A 19,386-nucleotide genomic window follows, 5' to 3' on the forward strand; every position below is an offset into this window, starting at 1 on the left:
ACCGGGGAGTGAATGGCAAGTTTGCCTGTATTTATTTAATTTGTACCAAACAACTTGTCAAAAGTGATAGCTCTCAAATTTAAATACATTCTCTTTTACTTGTGTCAGGAGGTCCATGCCCTACCTTTTTTTTTTTTTTAAAGTTTTATATATTTAAGTAATTTCGACATGCAACATGGGGCTTGAAGTCATGAACCCAAGATCAAGAGTTGCAAGCTCTTACAACTGAGCCAGCCAGGTGCCCCATGTCTTACCTTTGTCATGTGTGGACCTTTGCCTTGCAGATGGCCTCCAGGCAGGTGGACATCCATGTCTACCGACATGGGACCCATGGAAACGTCTGGATTTCCTCCATTCCCTTAGGAGCTGCAGGAAAACCCAGGGGTTTGTTTCTATCTCCTCTTTGATATAGATACGCCTTGTTGTCCTCTCTACCCTCTTGCTCCCTTAGAACCCAGCATGCTCTATATGCTGTGACTTTCAAAATACTCCACACTTGGAGCTGAACACATGTTCTGTTTACTTTGGGATTTCCCAATGAAATGTTGAAAGGTCAGAGGGAGAAGAAGACTACCTGCTGAGAAGGGAGCCCGATGTGGGACTTGATCCTGGGACTCCAGGATCATGACCTGAGCCAAAGGCAGTTGCTTAAATAACTGAGCCACCCAGATGCCCTGAGATTTTTTTTTTTTTTTTAATTTGTGGCAAAAGGTGGAGGGGCTGGTGAAAAATCCATTTTCCCACTTTGAATCTACTTCTTGTAATATTTTGTGGTCTTATCTGGGCAAGTGTAGGGGAGGCAATTTCCTTGTGACCTTAGAGATGAAAAATGTGGTATCTTTTTCTCTCCCTGTTTTATAGCAAAAGATTCTGCTGTGGGAGGATCAGCTATTTTACTGGGCAGCCGGGAAAGAGTGCACCACTAATGCTTTGATATCTCACCATACCACACAAATTAAACATAATGACCTGAAAATTAGCACCTTAAGAATCAACCATTTCTTCTTCCCTGAAATTTATTTGAAAGCAGTTTAGCTAGAAGATGTCTAAAGTTCTTTCAAAGATTCTTCAGTTTTCTGACTGCTGAGTGATGATGACAATTATACTTTGATTTCTCAAGGATTAACACAAGCAGGATGGAGGCACTCGTCATCTGCTTAAACACTGTTAACAGTGGGAAGATATCCTTCGTAAAGAAAATGTGAATTGGTGGTCTGAAGGTTGGAAGGAAGGAGAAGAGAAGGGATACATAGGGGAAAGTCTGGAAGGATCCTGAGCATGAGGGAATTTTTTCCCCTTGGAGATTGGGGATGCCCCACCTTCCTGGCACACAGATGTATTCATTAACTCAGAAGTTCTCTGAGCCCTGTAGTTTTGGGATTTTTTTTTTTTTTTTAAGTAGGTTCCATGCCTAATGTGGAACACAATGTGGGGCCCAAACTCATGACCCTGAGATCAAGATCTGAGCTAAGATCAAGAGTCAGACACTTTGCCGATTGAGCCACCCAGGCATCCCTGCAGTTTTTGGGATTTTTATGGATGTTTCATCACGTAGGCATGATCAATTATTAACTCAATCTTCAGCTCCTCTCCCCTCTCCAGAGGATGGGAGTGGACCTGAAAATCCAAGTCTGCTAATCATGGCCTGCACTTTCTGTACTTGATCTTAGCCAAAAGGCTGAGAAGTGATGGCCTGCTCTTTCTGGCAGCCAGCTCCCATCCTGAATTTATCCATGAGCCCACGAGTCCACCAAACATTACCTCAATATGACAAAAGACACTCCTATCACTCAATAAATTCCAAAGTTTTAGGAGCTCTGAGTCAAGAACTGACAACAGAGATCAAATGTATGTTTTTCATTATATCTGTTTAGGTGAGATGAACTTGACCTGATGGCTATAACATTCAATATAACTTAGAGGGTAAAGGCCATGGCCAGTAGGATCTAGGGAAGTTTTAGGAAACATCTACATAGCCTTTTTCTTAAGTAGGCAACAAGGAAAAGCCACTCTGGCTAATGATTCAGATAAAAAGTTTGCTACATAGGTTAGTCTCAATCTCTGACTCAAAGAAAAACTGGGGGCTCTATAAAAAGGAAAAAAGGTCCTGATGGGAGAAGAGATTCCACAGTAAAAATATCTATATCGGGACGCCTGTGGCTCAGTTATGCATCTGTCTTCAGCTCAGGTCATGATACCTGGGTCTTGGGATCGAGTCTCGCATCAGACTCCTTGCTCAGCGGGGAGTCTGCTTCTCCTTCTGCCTTCTGCTCCCCCTGCTTGTGCTCTCTCACTCTAACAAATAAATAAAATCAAAGCAAACAAAACAGAACAAAACAAAACTTCTATATCCATTTGTGCTGTTTTTGAAGACCCAGAGCCAGGTTCACATTCAGATGGGTGTGGATACTCTTTCTCCTTTCTCAGAAGTGAGGAAATGTCTCTTATGATACAATCAATTTCAACTAGTTGAAGTTTCAAATAAGAGAGAAATATTCTTGGGGAACCCCCTGAGGAACTCCTTCCTCTTCCTAACTTTGTTCAAATCAACCAGCCAACCTCCATCTGTGCCCACACTCTCTGACTTTGCTCGCTTTTTAATGTCCCTGCTTCTGTCACAGCCAAATACTCCACCTGTTTTCTTCATGCCCATCCCTCTCATCTTCTCATGGACTCTCCTGCATCATCATGTCCCTGTCCTTCCAGGACTATTCTTTTGTCAGTGAGTGGGGATAGGGGAGGGGTGGAGGGAGAGGGAGAGAGAAAATCTTAAGCAGGCTCCATACTTAGTGTGGAGCCCAATTCAGGGCTCCATCTCATGACCCTGAGATCATGACCCGAGGTGAAATCAAGAGTCAGCGGCTTAACTGATTGAGCCACCCAGGTGCCTTATGTTTCTTATCTTTATAAAAGTTTAGTTACCCATGTACTGAGCTCTTTTATACTCTTCATGGCCAATGTTCATAAAATAGTTAAGAGTTAACTTCATTGGGGCACCTGAGTGGCTCAGTGGGTTAAGCCGCTGCCTTCAGCTCAGGTCATGATCTCAGGGTCCTGGGATCGAGTCCCACATCAGGCTCTCTGCTCAGCAGGGAGCCTGCTTCCCTCTCTCTCTCTCTCTGCCTGCCTCTCTGCCTACTTGTGATCTGTTTCTGTCAAATAAATAAATAAAATCTTTAAAAAAAAAAAAGAGTTAACTTCATTCATTGTTTGCACATACTCTTTCCCCTCTTCACCAGATTCTAGTTTAACTTCTAGCCAACCAGTGCACTAAATCCGTTCTACCAGTGAACTCCCTGTTCTAAATCCAAAAATGTATCAATCTTTATTGGTAGACTCTTCATTGGTATTTGACACCATTAACTACTTTCTTCTTCAATTGCTTCCTTCTATTGTTTTTATGACCCTCTCCTCTTGAAGGTTTCCTCCTGTCTTTCTGGCCCACCTATCTTAGCCTTGTGGGCTTGTCTTTCTTTATCCTTTGACTATTGGTAAATTTTAGGACTATTTTTAGGACTAACTTTTAGGACTATTACCAATTAATTGGTAATTACCAAGGTAATTACCAAGTAATTACCAATTACTATTGGTAATTGGTAATTCTATCTGGGGCTTTCTCCTGACACACTTCACATGTTTCCCCTCAGTAATTTCATCCACTTGCATAGTTTCAAGTATTATCCTTATGTCGACAATTTCATCCCTTTTCCTCCTGACATTTAGGCCTATATATCCACCGAATCTCTCAATATTTCCATTTGGTTATCCAGTACAGATGTAAACCCAGTGTCTTCCCCACTACATCTTCATTTTCCCCTGAGTTCCCATCTTCATGAATAAGTATTTTGTCCATCCAAAGCCAAGCTTGAACTCTAGGTAAGTTTTTTTCCTAGTATCTTGAAGAATACCAAGATTTACTAACACCCATACTGTGTTTTAGCCATGCACGTTTTCTCCAATCAAGTGAGGAAGACTAGAGGAGCATGTCTACTAATTTACAATTACAATCTCAAGTTAAATATTTTAAGACCCAGATGTTAACCTAACATGGATAAAGAAAGATCAGCAGGATTATTTTACTATAAATTGAGTTAATGTATTCTTTATGGCCAGAATTCTATTGTCTATAGATTGTTCAGAAAATTGTTAATCCATCTTTCAATAGATTTCAAGAGATGTGGTCTAAAGATTTATTGTGGTGATTTCTGGGAAGATTTTGAATCTAAACCCAAGGTAGCCATGCTATAGTCAGGTCCACTAAAATTCCAGTGAAATATTCTCTAAGAAAAAAGAGTCTTTTATGCTAGAGTAAAATGATGTTAAACGGCACTTTTCCTTTTGTCTTTGGTTTAGGCTGATGTTCCAGAGCTGGGTATTATGGCTATTAAAATCCCACTTTAAAGAGATATGCTGGATTCATTTATCAAGATTTGTTGGAGAGAGAAATGTTATTCAAAGGATTTTGTAGTAGACTTTTGTGGAATTTTACCTCCCTGGCCCTTAAAGAAGAAGAGTCTTTATTGATGGGTCTCTTAAGTCATGTGATGGGAGATTTGGAACCACTGCCACAGGGACTGAACCAAAATGCAAACACTGGCATGGTTTCCCTGGAGTCCTCCTCCCTGGGGGAGAGAGACTGGTTTGTGGGATTGGGAAGTTGGGTTGGATGAATACATTTTAAATTGGATATATAGAGAGTTTTAAATAATAAACATTTTATTTTAGAATAGTTTTAGATTTAGCAAAATAATTGTGAAAGGCATTCAGAGAGTTCCCATATATCCCACACCCAATTTCCTCTTATCAACACCTTATATTAGTATGGTAGAATTGTCACAAACAATGAACCAGTTTTTTCAGTTTTTCCCTGAACTATTCAGAAATATGTATAGGAAAAAAATAAAAGATAAGAAAAATGTATGTAATAGAACAAAAGATACATAAGAAATCCAGTAAACATATAACATGAGTATTCTCTTTTTCTTTTCTATCCCACTATTATACACAGTTTGTCCTGGAACTTATATAAACCACAAATATTGTAGAATACTTCTTTTTTTTTTTTTTTTAAAGATTTTATTTATTTATTTGACAGACAGAGATCACAAGTAGGCAGAGAGGCAGGCAGAGAGAGAGGAGGAAGCAGGCTCCCCGCTGAGCAGAGAGCCCGATGCGGGGCTCGATCCCAGGACCCTGGGATCATGACCTGAGCTGAAGGCAGAGGCTTTAACCCACTGAGCCACCCAGGCGCCCCTATTGTAGAATACTTCTCTAACATAGTTGACAGAATTGTTGGTGAGAACAATTTGTTACATGTATGTTAAATCATTGTTTAATAGGTCACCCATTAATTAGAGTGCTAACTAAAGAAAATTCATAAAAAATTACAAATGGTGTATTTACCTAAATATGAGATTCTTTTTCTTTTTAAGGATACAAATAAAACTTTTATACAATGAAAGTAAAAGAAACAAAATAGCAAATATTATGGTAAATGATTGATTAAAGCTTAATGTAAAAATATTTTAATATTTTAAAGATTTTGTTTATTTAGGGAAAGAGAGAGAGTGCGTGCACATGCACATGTGTGAATGGGGGAAGGGTTGAGGGAGAGAGAGAGAGAGTCTCAAGAAGAGTCCATGCTGAGCGTGGAGCCTGATGTGGGGCTCAAACCCACAACCTCAAGATCATGACTGGACCTGAAATCAAGAGTCAGATGCTCAACCAACTGAGCCACCCAGGTGCCCCTAAAAAAAAATAATTTTAAAGAAATTGTTAAGTTCACCATGGAAAAATGGATGATGGCTATGATAGAGAAAATTGTATAAAATGATATATAAATATTAATTTAACATTTACAAATTGTTGAGAGGAAAGCAAGCTAAGAATAATATAAACAAAAGGTAAAAAAAAGTATTGTTAATACCTTGGAGAGAGTGACAAATCATCATTTCTGTGGAGCACTATTAATTGATTCACCAGTCTCGAAGAGCAATTTGGCAATCATGAGCCACAGATATTTTAGGCTTTTTTTTTTCCCCAATAATTGTAATTCTGAGAATTTATTCTATAGAAATAATCCTGAAGAATAAATGAACTATGCTTAGAGAGATTACATTAGTCTCTCTATTTATAATAGAAATAGAAATAGTTAGGGGTGCCTGACTCAGTTGGTAGAGCATGCAACTCTGGGCCTCAGGACCTTGAGTTCTGACCTCATGTTGTGTGTAGCAATTACTTAAAAATAAATCTTTTTAGAAAAAGGAAATAAATCTTTAAACAAAATTTTTAAAAATTAAAAATTAAAAAATCAAAAAATTAAAAATTAAAAAAATTAAAAATTAAAAAATTTTAAAAAATTAAAAAATCTTTTTTTAAAAAAGGAAATTAAACAATTTATATTCTGATAACTTAATGGGCTATTTTGTAATCATTAGAAATAATAGTTCTGAAGACTGTGTATGTATATGTTTGTCATCTTAAAGATTTTATTTTTAAGTAATCTCTACACCCAATGGAAAGCTCAAAACTTACAACACTGAAATCAACAGTCACATGCTCCACTGACTGAACCAGTCAGGTACCCCTGTATATGTTTTATGTACAAAGAACAAAAGACTTGTATGTATGTAGCAAACAAATTTTAATTAAAAAAAATTTAAAAGAATTTTTTCTCAATAAAGATTAAGTTTATGTAAAAACAATACATTTCAAAAGGGTCAGTCATAGAAATGTAATCAGTAGGGCTTACATAAATTGGTTATCAGTACAATTTTTTAGAAGAAATTTTATTTATTTATTATTTTTTAAAAATGTTTTTTTTTTTTAAAGATTTTATTTATTTTATTTGACAGACAGCGATCACAAGTGGGCAGAGGCAGGCAGAGAGAGAGGAAGGGAAGCAGGCTCCCATCCCAGCAGAGAGCCTGACGCGGGGCTCGATCACAACACACCGGGATCACAACGTGAGCCGAAGGCAGAGGCTTTAACCCCCTGAGCTACCCAGGCGCCCCGAAAAAAATGTTTATTTATTTGACAGAGAGCGAGCACAAAAGTATGTAGAGTGGCAGGCAGAGGAAGAGGGAGAAGAAGACTCTCTGATGAGCAGAGAGCCTGAGTGGGGCTCTATCCCAGGACCCTGGGATCATGACGTGAGCCGAAGGGAGCCACTTAACCAACTGAGTCACCCAAGCACCCTAGAAGAAATTTTAACAATAAAGACAGTCATTAAAAAAATTTATTAATTTGGTATTACTGCTTTTCTTTTGTGCAGAAAGGTGGCTAGAAAAAGCTGCCATTAATGCATATTTTTAAAAAGATAAATTGAAGAAGATACCTTCTTCCTGAGAAGAACAAATAGGTATTCTGATGTCAACAGATACAATAGTGTCTTATTAATAACTGTCCAAATAGCCAATAAAGCCTAAAATACTTTTATTTAATTCTTTTTCCTTTTGTTTAATCCATGTATATTTCAGAGAAAAGTTCACCCAAACATCAGATTTACCTTTTAATTCACAAGAATGCTGATTTGGAAAATGTAATGTCTGTGTCTAAGTGTTTCATTTATTAGATATTCAGTGTTCTCATGTTTTGCTGAGAGAAATCACAATTAAACTTCTATGATTCTAGTTGAGAAACCATGCCTCCTTTCATACTGACAAAAAGAGCCATGACACGTTATAAAGGCATAATGTGCTAGTTATGTTTATTGAATTTTTATGAAGAGAAAAGGGTCAGAGTAAGTTCTACAAATAGGTCTCATAAAAAGAGATTCTAAAATCTAGAAACCAAGAAAAATAAAAGTTATAAAACAAAACTCATTAAGGCCTATGAAGAATGAAGGGATAGATTTTTCAAGACCATTTAAAGAGGTGAACTGAGTCTTAATTTTGGCTTAATTAGCAATTGATATCAAATATTTACTTCTTTTCCAAGGCAAGGGGTCAAGGCAAAATATGTGGTTTGTTCAAAGCTCATATCTTTTTACTGTGGTGCGAATAATGGTAACATAATTATCAAAAGATAGCTGTATCATCCTTTTAAACATTTTTATTTTTCCCCAAATTTTGATACTTTGGCAGGCAACGCTGAGTAAATAAATTTAATATTTGTGTAATATGACATATGGTGACATTTAAACTGAAATATTGAATTTCGTTAAGTTTGTTTAAGAACTTGCAATGGGGGCACCTGGGTGGCACAGTCAGTTGAGTGACTGACCCTTTGCTGTGGCCGATGTTGTGATCTCAGGGTCCTAAGATGGAGCCAGACAGCGTGCCCTGTGCTCAATGCGGAGATGGTTTCAGACTCTCTCCCTCTTCCTCTGTCCCCCTTCCACAGGTTCTCTCTCTCAGATAAATAAATAAATCTTTAAAAAAAAAAAAAAACTTGTAATGGTATGATAGTGAAAAGCTCACTTTTCTCTCTTTTATTTCCCATTTGTTCATGTAAAATGAAATCAAATTTTTGTTGTCAAACGTTTTCCTCTTAAGATTTAGGTATGTATGTATGTATGTATGTATGTATTTAAATAGGCTCCACACCCAACATGGAGCCCAACACAGGGCTTGAACTCATGACCCCAAGATCAAGACCTGATCAAGACCTGAGCTGAGATCAAGAGTTGGACGTTTAACCAACTGCACCACCCAGGTGCCCCAATACATATTCATTTTAAATGAAAATTCAGTTTAAAAGACTGGTTTATGCTTGCAAAGAATAGGATAGTTGTCACAGAAATTGAGATGAGCAGATAATGGCATGTTTGCCCATTTCCTTGAGAATTAATCTTCAAAAATCTTTGAGAAAAGGAGTGCCTCCTTCAGGGTCCTTCCAAGGGCAAAGGGATGGTTTCCTAGATTCCCTCCACGTGGGGTGGCTTTAGTTTGGATTGCCATTCAGAGTGTAGCTGTGTTAAGGCTTCACTTTCCATGAGCATTCTCCTCACCTTGAAAAAACATATGGTCTCCAGACATCTTTTCCACCTGAAAAATAACTCTGAACAACAACCAGATCCTTCCTGTTCTTTATAGAATTTTTTTACATGAACATTTCTTTCTCTTCCACCAGCCCTTTCTCTTGTGAAGTTTTATATGAAGAGAGACATTCTCTCAATCATTTGTCTGAGTCACTTTATCAAAAATTTCTTCATACATACCGCAGAGTCATAGGAATGTCTTCTCAGAAACTCTATATATTAACATCTAAGAAATTACTGCCTCTGCTCTTTTTCAAAAGAACAAAACAGGATTTTATATCATGTTCAAGAGTAATTCTGAAATGTAACTGTGATTGGGAGAACATAGGTCTGTTCATCCATTCTGTTGGAAGGCCTCATCAGATTAGGAAGGCAGGAGAGATTGGTTTTAGAATGATCTCTTGATGAACTTCCTGTGTGGCCTACATTTTCTCCCCTGGAGTGTCCTGATCAGGTTTTTTTTTTTTTTTTTTTTTTAAGATTTTATTTATTTATTTGAAAGAGAGAGAGATCACAAGTAGGCAGAGAGGCAGGCAGAGAGAGAGGGGGAAGCAGGCTCCCCGCTGAGCAGAAAGCCCGAAGCAGGGCTCAATTCCAGGACCCTGAGATCATGACCTGAGCCGAGGGCAGAGGCATAACCCACTGAGCCACCCAGACGCCTACTGATCAGGTCTTGATCTGAGGGAGTCAGGCATCCCTCAAATGTTTCATCTTAATACAGCGTTGGCTCAGATTTTAGTGTTTCTTTATTCGATTAGGTTCAAATGTGCTATGGACTAAATGTGTGTCTTCCGAATTCCTATGTTTGAAATGAAGTCCCCAATGGGATGGGATTTTGAGGTGGGGCATTTGGGAGGTAATTAAGTCATGAGGGTGGAGCAAACGTGAATTGGATTAGTGCTTCCATAAGAGGAGGCCAGGGGCTAGCTTGCCCTCATTCTGCCAGGAGAGGATGCAGTTGAGAAGCCAGGCATCTGAAACCCAGAAGAGGGTGCTCTCCAGGACCTGATCCTGCGGGCATCCTGTTCGTGGGCTTCTAGCCTCTGGAACTGTAAGAAATAAATTTCTTTTGTTGTTAAGCCACCTAGTTTATGGTGTTTTGTAGCCTGAGCTAAGGCAAAGTGTGGCTGGGATTCCTTGGTATAGTTCCTTAGAAGGAAAGCCATGTTAAAAAACCCCAAAAACAGAAATAAAAAAACCAAGTTGCCTGACACTCATGTATCCAGCGTGTAATAATGACAGAGGGATAGCATAACCACGGAGACAACCCTGTTGAAAAAGGGGGAGAAAGGAGGCAAGTAGCAATTTTGGAACCAAGCTGGGCACAGGTCACCATTTCTGCAGAATCCGGGAACAGGAAATACTCTTTAATTAAGATTCATTTCTGCTCCTGGAAAGTCATGTTCTGTGGCTTTTGGTTCTGCCTTCTGGGTTTTGGGTCAACCCTCTAAGTCACACGTTTTTCCCACAAGAAAGGGCGTAAGCTTTCATCTGTGGAGCACACTCAGCTTGATTTCTGCTCAGAAGCCTCTTCTTATTTTGAGCTGTTTTTGACCCATTTAGCCCAAGCTTTCAAGGACTTTGTAGGCTTCATACATACTTCCTTGTGTATCTTCACAACTTGTGTTACCAAGTGAGGATGTGCTCCTTTAGACAAAAGCCACACTTGCCAAAGCCCTCTAACTTGTGCTGGAACACAGGGTGCTGTGGGAGGAATGCTTTTTTAATTTTTTGTATTTAATTTTTTTTCATTTAAAAAATTTATTTTCAGCAGAACAGTATTCATTGTTTTTTGCACCACGCCCAGTGCTCCATGCAATCCGTGCCCTCTCTAATACCCACCACCTGGTTCCCCCAACCTCCCACCCCCCGCCCCTTCAAAACCCTCAGATTGTTTTTCAGAGTCTCTCATGGTTCACCTCCCCTTCCAATTTCCCTCAACTCCCTTCTCCTCTCCAGCTCCCTATGTCCTCCATGTTATTTTGTTATGCTCCACAAATAAGTGAAACCATATGATAATTGACTCTCTCTGCTTGACTTATTTCACTCAGCATAATCTCTTCCAGTCCCGTCCATGTTGCTACAAAAGTTGGGTATTCATCCTTTCTGATGGAGGCATAATACTCCATAGTGTATATGGACCACATCTTCCTTATCCTTTTAAGATTCTTAGTAAACTGGGGTGCCTGGGTGGCTCAGTGGGCTATGCCTCTGCCTTTGGCTCAGGTCATGATCTCAGAGTCCTGGGATCGAGCCCCGTGTCGGGTTCTCTGCTCAGCAGGGAGCCTGCTCCCCACCCCCCCATCCTGCCTGCCTTTCTGCCTACTTGTGATTTCTGTCTGACAAATAAACAAATAAAATCTTCAAATAAAAAAAGATTCTTAGTAATCCTGTGGTCTTTCTGAGAGGAGCTATGAGGCAACAACTTAATATTTCTGAGGTTTAACAAAGGGCTGATCTTGGCTATGTTCACTCATGTGTCTCCAGTCCCTTGGGAGAGTTGGCTGTCTAGCTGAGGTGACTGGGTCACGTGGCTTTTATCCTCCAGCAAAATAGTCCAGGTTTGTTCTCATGGTAGTGGAGTTCTAAGAGCAGCAGATAAACTCCAAAGTGAAAGTAGTTTTAAGCTGGTGCTTGCATCACATTGGCCAAAGCAAATCATATAACCCACACAGATTCAAGAGGGAAGATAATAGACTCTACCTTTTGGTTGGAGGAAAAACATTTGAGGTCATTTAGCAATTTACTGCGCCTTTTATCTTGCCTGCGAACAAGGCCTTCTAAAGTCTCAGCTGAACTACCTGTGTTGAATAGTCGTAGAGCTATGTAAATCCTGTCAAGTCTTAGAGGAGCTGCATATAGTTATGAATCTTATGTTAAGCCTATCCTCACATTCCTTTTCACATGTCACTAATGTTGCAAATACTTGATCTTATTTTCTTGTTTGTTCAGGAACTGGTAGGAAGACCTTGAATCAACTTCTGAAGAAAAATTCATTGTTTATTGGTTGTTAATCATGGGAATTAAATGCTAGTTTCACCAGTAAAATATCAATAGACTCATGAACATTCAGAGACTCCTAGAGCAGGTACATTGTCCAGTTTAATGGAAAATAGAGAATGTTCTTTTGGCTTTCTTTATTAAGAAGAAAATCAGCTGGTTCTTTTGGCTTCAGGCATTTCAGTATAATACCATAGAGTTCCAGAATGCCATCTTCTCCTGTATTCTGTGGGTGGAGGGTGTGAATGGAATCTCTATCAGGAAATAAGTTCAGTTCCAAGCATCCTTCCAATTCCGGGGTGACCAAGGCCTCTCTGGTTATTTGTGAGGCTGACCTGCACTTTAGGGGATTTTAAGACCTAGGTAGATTGATTCTAAGTCTGGTACCTTCTCTGACTGTGGGTAATAGTCTAAAAGTGGTCATAGGGTCCTATACTTGCTGGAATCCTTGTATTTTGGATTATATAGTATGTGAGAGAAATTTCTTGATGCAAATAGCTTGTAAGCCTTTTTAAAAATTTTCTTCTAAAAGCTTTATTTATTTCTGCATTGCTTGGGAGAGGGCTCCAGGGTGGTTAGAATGCTGCCTAGTCCTAAAACTAACAAATCAGGAAATGATAGATGTTGGCGAGGATGTGGAGAAAGGGGAACCCTCCTACACTGTTGGTGGGAATGCAATTTGGTGCAGCCACTCTGGAAAACAGTATGGAGGTTCCTCAGAAAGTTGAAAATAGAGCCACCCTATGACCCAGCAATCACACTGCTGGGTATTTACCCTAAAGATAAAAATGTAGTGATCCAAAGGGGCACGTGCACCCAAATGTTTATAGCAGCAATGTCCACAATAGCCAAACTATGGAAAGAGCCCAGATGTCCATCGGCAGGTGAATGGATAAAGATGTGCTATATATCTACAGTGGAATATTATGCAGCCATCACAAACCCGAAGAAATCTTACAATCTGCAACAACATGGATGGAATTAGAGGGTGTTATGCTAAGCAAAGTAAGTCAATCAGAGAAAGACAATTATTGTATGATTTCCCTGATAGGAGGAATTTGAGAAGTAAGACAGAGGATCATAGGAGAAGGGAGGGAAAGATGAAACAAGAGGAAGCCAGAGAGGGAGACAAACAATAACAGACTCTTATTTCAGGAAACAAACTGAGGGTTTCTGGAGGGGAGGGTGGGTGGGAGGGATGGGGTGGCTGGGTGATGGATATTGGGGAGGTTGTGTGCTACGGTGAGTGCTGTGCATTGTGTAAACCTGATGAATCACAGACCTGTACCGCTGAAACAAATAATACATCGTATGTTAAAAAAATAAAAAGTGCTCCCTAGTGGCTGCATGCAGAGAGGGGCTCAGCCGCGAGCCCTGGCACCAGAGGGATGCCCACGGAGCCCTTCAGAGGCCGCTGGGCTCCAGAGGCTTTCCAAGAGGAAGCGATAGCCGCTCAGCCCGGGCCTGGGGGTGAACTGTGTAGGGGACGCAGGTGGTCGCTACCTTGTTGATGAGTCTCCCCTCCTCCCCCAGGAAGTGGTTTTCTGGGAAGTGGCTGAGATCTGCGTCTGCACAGACAGAAGCCCTGCCCCGCAACAGGAGGGCCGGCCTTGGTGGCTTCGCCAGGACCCTGGCAGGTTCCGTGGAGCTCAGGCCTTTACCCCCCCCCCCCCGCCCCCCATTTGGGGCCGCTTCTCCACTTGCTGGGAGAAGCCATGGCCCCTTCTGCGCTAGTTTGGCATCTTCTAGAGAAGCTGGTGCCCTCGAACGTGTCTGCTAATTCGCAGAAGCGGCCTGCGCCCTCCGGAGCCTCATGGTCTCCGTGCACCTGGCCTCCCGGAGAGAGGTAAGTGTTGGGGGGGGGGCGCAGGTGCCTCTAGACGGTGGCCTCCTCCAGTGGAGTAACTCAGACAATGTGGACAGCCCATGGTGAATTGGTGGTGAGGAGCTAATGGTGGGCCCTGGGGGCAGAGGATGGCAGAGAAGGTGGGCCTGGAGCTTGGGACTGGAAACGAGGTCGGAGGGTGGTCAAAGGCTGCAAGAAGGGGTGACGCTGAATCTCTCTTGTCCTCTGTTGAAGCGAGGGGACAGATCTGTGATGCTGCGGGGGGCACGAGAGCTGAAATCACTCTTGGGAAACTTCCTCAAGAGGGATCTTACTGAAAGAGCGCAGGAAGGATGTATATATTACATACACAATCGTCTGAGCCACCTGGGTGCCCCTAAAATTTTTTTCTTTCTCCAAATGGAGTTTTGAGAGTCAAAAAGAGAGGACCTGAGAGGAGTTGGACACAGAATTTATGCTGTTGTACAATTAGCAAGAAACTTGAGGAATCATGAGATGGCCTCATCTGTATCCCTGAGGAGACCAGTGGAGGACACCTGGGCTGGAGGGGTGGGGTCTTATCTTGTAGGAGATCAGAGTTGGAGGATAAGAGGTCTTCACCTGGGGGCTCAGCTTTAGGAGCCTGATGAATTTCACTGGTGCCTGAGTTGAGGAAGCCAATAGGAACCAAGCTGATCCTTGTAGATCATTTATCCCTGTTCATATGTGCCAGGTGTGGGTTATACGCCAGAAGGGCAGCCCTGCCAGTTCGGAGACTTTGATAAGCTTTGTTGAAATTGTCCAGTCTGCACATTTCAAAGGTACAGTGCACCTCTCTCCCTATTTTTCCCTCTTATCTCCAATGACATGAGGGAGAGGAATCTTAAGAGCCAGAAAAATGATTTGGTTTTTGGCCATACAGTGAATGACTTTCTCATCTGTATCCAGTAATCTATTCTTTTTCTCATTAAAAAGTTGATATCACATATAAAATTTACATATATTAATGGGCCTGTCTCTGGCAGGCTACTGTCTAAAATAATAGGCCTCCAACTTTCCTGCATTTTCCATGGCAGCTGAAGGATAGAAGGAAAGGAATTAACTGTGGAACATACCTACACTCTGTCACTGGCCTGAGGTGAGGCAGGCGGGATGGGAACTGCAAAACTCATCAGCTGAGCCTACATAGGTTTTTAATATATGGTGGGTTGCATAAATGGAACTTTGTAACTTTGAGTGGAAAAGCTTGGAGAATTTGGCAAAGCAGGGTTATATTCATGCTACTCAGTTAAAAAAGAAAAATAAGCTGGGCAAGAATGGGAAGAGAGCAGATGGGTTACATAGAAACTTCTGGAATATTCTGAGAACATAATAGATTAAGTAGGATTTTATGAACTGGCCTGAGAAGATGATGATTGTTTCTATGAGAAAATGCATTCCACTTTTCAACTCAGGATATCTGGAATACATCTCCCTTTGTCACAACTCCAGAAAGATTCACAGGAATTTCACTTTCTCTCTATTCTGATCTCAGAGATGGGAACTGTACTCTCGTTAAGCTGAAACTCCATGGACAGAAGCAGGAACAAGTGGGTGGGACTGTTCATTTTTATCTCCATGGAGAAAGGGAATTTTATAGCAACAGGAGTAGGGTCTCTGATGCCAGGGTCCTATCCATGCATATCTTTATGAAACATAAAACAGCTTAGAGAAATATGGGAACGGAGCCCAGAACCCAGGACTTGGTGGGAAAGCAGGCCAGAGCTCCATTTCTGCCTGTGAACCCTTGACTTCTTCACGTGCTGCTTAGGGCACAAATGGTTGATAATGTCATTAAAGCCTAGACTATCTTTAAAGCCTGCCTGTCATGCAGTGTGATACTGATGGGTATCTCCTTTCCTTTTCATTCTGGGGACAAGTGGGATGGACTTGATGCTGGGGCATACTCTGTGAACTCATAACATGAGTTGGATGGAGCTAAAGCTTGGCCAGCACCTGAACTGGTCTGTCTGCAGAGTTAGGGAATTGGTTTTCACTGATTAAATAAATTGGTTAAAACATGAGACAAAGATAACATTTGATCTGTCTTCAACAGATTTGATTTTTTAACAAATCTTAAAAATATACTGAAAGTAGCTAAAAATTTTCTGTCTTTGCCTAGATATAATAATTTGTGCTGGAAATACACACATTGAAGCATAAAGAGATGGAAATATTAAATGTCACGGAAAACCAGATGAATAACTTCTTTCTCTCCTTTTCCTCTACCCCTTTCACTTCCCCATTTTCTCCTTTTTAAAAGTTAATTTAATACATAAAGGACATCTTCATATGTATAAAAATAAAGATGATGTTTAGACAGTTTTCCCAGCTGGAATGCTCTGTTTAAAACACTCTGTTTTCATGGCCTCCACTGTTTATTTTACATTCAGAGATGTGGGCACATGGGAACTGTTTGCAGAAAATATCTCTGTTTGCTTCTGCGATTGATATAATACAGAAGCAGGGGGTAGAGGTTCAACCAGCTGTCTTTCTAAAGCCAGATGTACAATCTTTTCTTTTATTACTATTGCCAAGTACTTTTAGAAGGGGAACAAAAAGAAAAAAAAAAAAAAGGAAGTCCTGGAACATAATGAAGAGATAAATCCATTCTGACTCTGAAAGTGTAACACCCAAGATTTACAGAAATAAAGTTCTCAGTGATCGTTTGAGGTCTAGTTCTCATGGAAACGCTCAGGACGGTTCCCCGGCTTGCATTGAACAATAACAGTGATTAGGTAAACATGATGCCTTAAATCTCAGCACGTCTGTCAGTGATCGATTACAAGGGCCTTCAACCTTATCTCTGTATGTTGTTCCAACTTCTTACTCTCCCAATCAGTTCATTCTGGATTCTGCCACCAGGGTCATCTTTAAACCTGTGGCTCTGACCATGGCTCCACCCTGTCTTCAAGTTTTACAATGGTGGTTTTCTCTTGATTTTTTTTTTTTTTTAAGATTTTACTTATTTAGTTGACAGATCACAAGTAGGCAGAGAGAAAGGAAGGGAAGCAGGCTCCCTGCCTAGCAGAGAGCCCGATGTGGGGCTTGATCCCAGGACCCTGGGATCATGACCTGAGCCGAAAGCAGAGGCCCCAATCCACTGAGCCACCCAGGCGCCCCTTCTCTTGCTTCTAAAAGAGGTAGAAACTTGTGGTCTGTTGGCTGAAACCGGCTTTCAAGTATATATACATACATATATGTATATATATAGTATTTCTTGACCACAGACTATGAGCCTGAAAAAAAAAAAACAAAAAACCATGTACTAGTTGCCAACAGTTAAAAAATTGGAGAATTTGACAGAAAAATTTGGATATTCTGCTATTATTAAAACACTGGAAGCTCTGGCAACACTGACCTCATATTTTGAGTAAAAATAATTAAACTGAGCCATTGGGAATGGCACAGTTTCCTTAGTTTCCCACAGGATTGTACACTTCCTGTCTTTTTTCTCATTTACATGATTTCATTTTGCTCATTTACATGATCTGTTTGGCATTTATAGACATTTAAATTTTCAGCTCCTGGACTGTGGGCTCAAGGCCAGCTCCTTAGCCTCACATATAAGGACCATCTGACTCTTACTAACTTTTTAAGGCTCATTTCTCACATTTTCTCCTCTTGAACTTTATACGGCAAAAATACAGGTTCCCCTAAGATACTGTGTGATTTTTACCATTTCCAGTCCTTTCCATTTATCTGAAGAGCCTTCCCCACTTACCAAACTATTTTTACCTTCAGGAAAGTGTTTTCTTGATTTCCTTAGAGTTAACCATTCTTGGAGTTTTTTCCTGAGCATTGAATGTACTTCCATGATTGATTATACTATATACTTTACTAATTAGTGTAAAATAAGGAGAAAATTTTCTTTATGAGTTGCAGGTAACAGATTCCTTGTGGGGAGATCCAAACCTTTGAAGAGAGGTAGCTTTGCTAAGCTTGCTCAGGAGCAGCAGCTGAGCCCCTGGGACTGAGACCTAAACGGGTCTCTGCACTGGTTCCTCTTAGGGAAGAGGAGCAGGTAAAACTGAGAAGACAGAGGAGGCTTGGAAGGAGGATAGACATTTCAGTTGGAGGATTTTCAAGTAAAATCCACCAGAAGAACTAAATACAGAATTAGTTGAAAAGAATGAAAGGAGTTTGGCCCTCTAGAATGGACTGGGAATGGAAAGCAGGTGGGGTAAGGCAGTTGCTTTTTACCATAAGCCTGTAGTGTTTGAACTTTAAAAACCAAATTCATGCAATAGTTTGATACATCTTTAAAAAAATGATATTTAGGAAAACTTCAGTGTAACAATTGATTTTTTTGTGATATGATCCTTTTCCATGACCCTAAAAATGTCCATAAAGATTTCAAATAATCACCAAATGTGGAGTGATTTTTAAAACATTTTTTAAAATTTAAATTTTTTTTTTTTTTTTTTTTTTTAATGGAAACCAGTGAAGAAGCTGTGTTCTAAGTGCTGGCTGGTGTGAGACCAGAAGTGGCACCTTGTAAAGGTCAGAGAACGGCTCATATTTTAACTACATATGTATTTTTTTAAATACAATTTTTTAAAAAGATTTTTTAAAATATTTATTTATTTGACAGAGAGAGAGATCACAAGTAGGCAGAGCAGCAGGCAGAGAGAGAGGGGGAAGCAGGCTCCCCGTGGAGCAGAGAGCCCGATGTGGGGCTCGATCCCAGGACCCTGAGATCATGACCCGAGCCTAAGGCAGCGGCTTAACCCACTGAGCCACCCAGGCGCACCGTGATTTTTTTATTTTTTAAAGTGATTTCTACACCCAACATGGGACTCAAACTCACAACCCCTGAGATCAGGAATTGCATGCTCTACCAGCTGAGCCATCAGGGTGCCCCTCTACAATGTTAAAAGAATTTATCAAACTAATAACATGCATTTGATTAAAAAGTATTAGAGAAGATGTAAGGTAAAAGCCATGGTCCCCATCCTACTGTTGATCAGCCCCAGTTCCATCCTCCGGGGGTTGAACTTTCACTTCTTTTAAACTGGTTCTTATCTTAATATCTCCAAATAATACACTATGGTCACTGTAGCAGATTACATTTTCTAAAGATAATCAAGAGAGTGTCTCCTATTCACATACTTTGTTTTAAAAAAATTATTTTATTATGAAAAGAGCACTTAACCTGAAGTTTACCCTCTTCCATTTTCAAGTGTACAGTATACTATTGTTGACCTTTGGGTACAAATCTCTGGAGCTTATTCATCTTGTTTGACTGAAACTATATGCCCTTTGATTAACAACTCCTCATGTCCTCCTCCTCTCACGCCCTGGCAGAGACACCATTCCAAAGTCTTTGATTCTACAGATTTGACTATCTTTGGTACTTCCTATAAGTGGAATTATGTAATAGTTGTCTTTCTGTGCCTGGCATATTTTTCTTAGCATTTCCTCAAGTCGCTCGTGTACCTTTCTGTAAACTTGCTGTTCTCCTATCAAGAGGTAGAGTTTCTGTCTCCTCTCCTTGAAGTTTGAAGGGCTTTTTTTCCTCCAAACCAGAATGTTTTTACTT

Source organism: Enhydra lutris, unplaced genomic scaffold (genome assembly GCF_002288905.1).
Source record: "Enhydra lutris kenyoni isolate GAN:26980312 unplaced genomic scaffold, ASM228890v2 scaffoldscaffold7, whole genome shotgun sequence".
Lineage (NCBI taxonomy): Eukaryota > Metazoa > Chordata > Mammalia > Carnivora > Mustelidae > Enhydra > Enhydra lutris.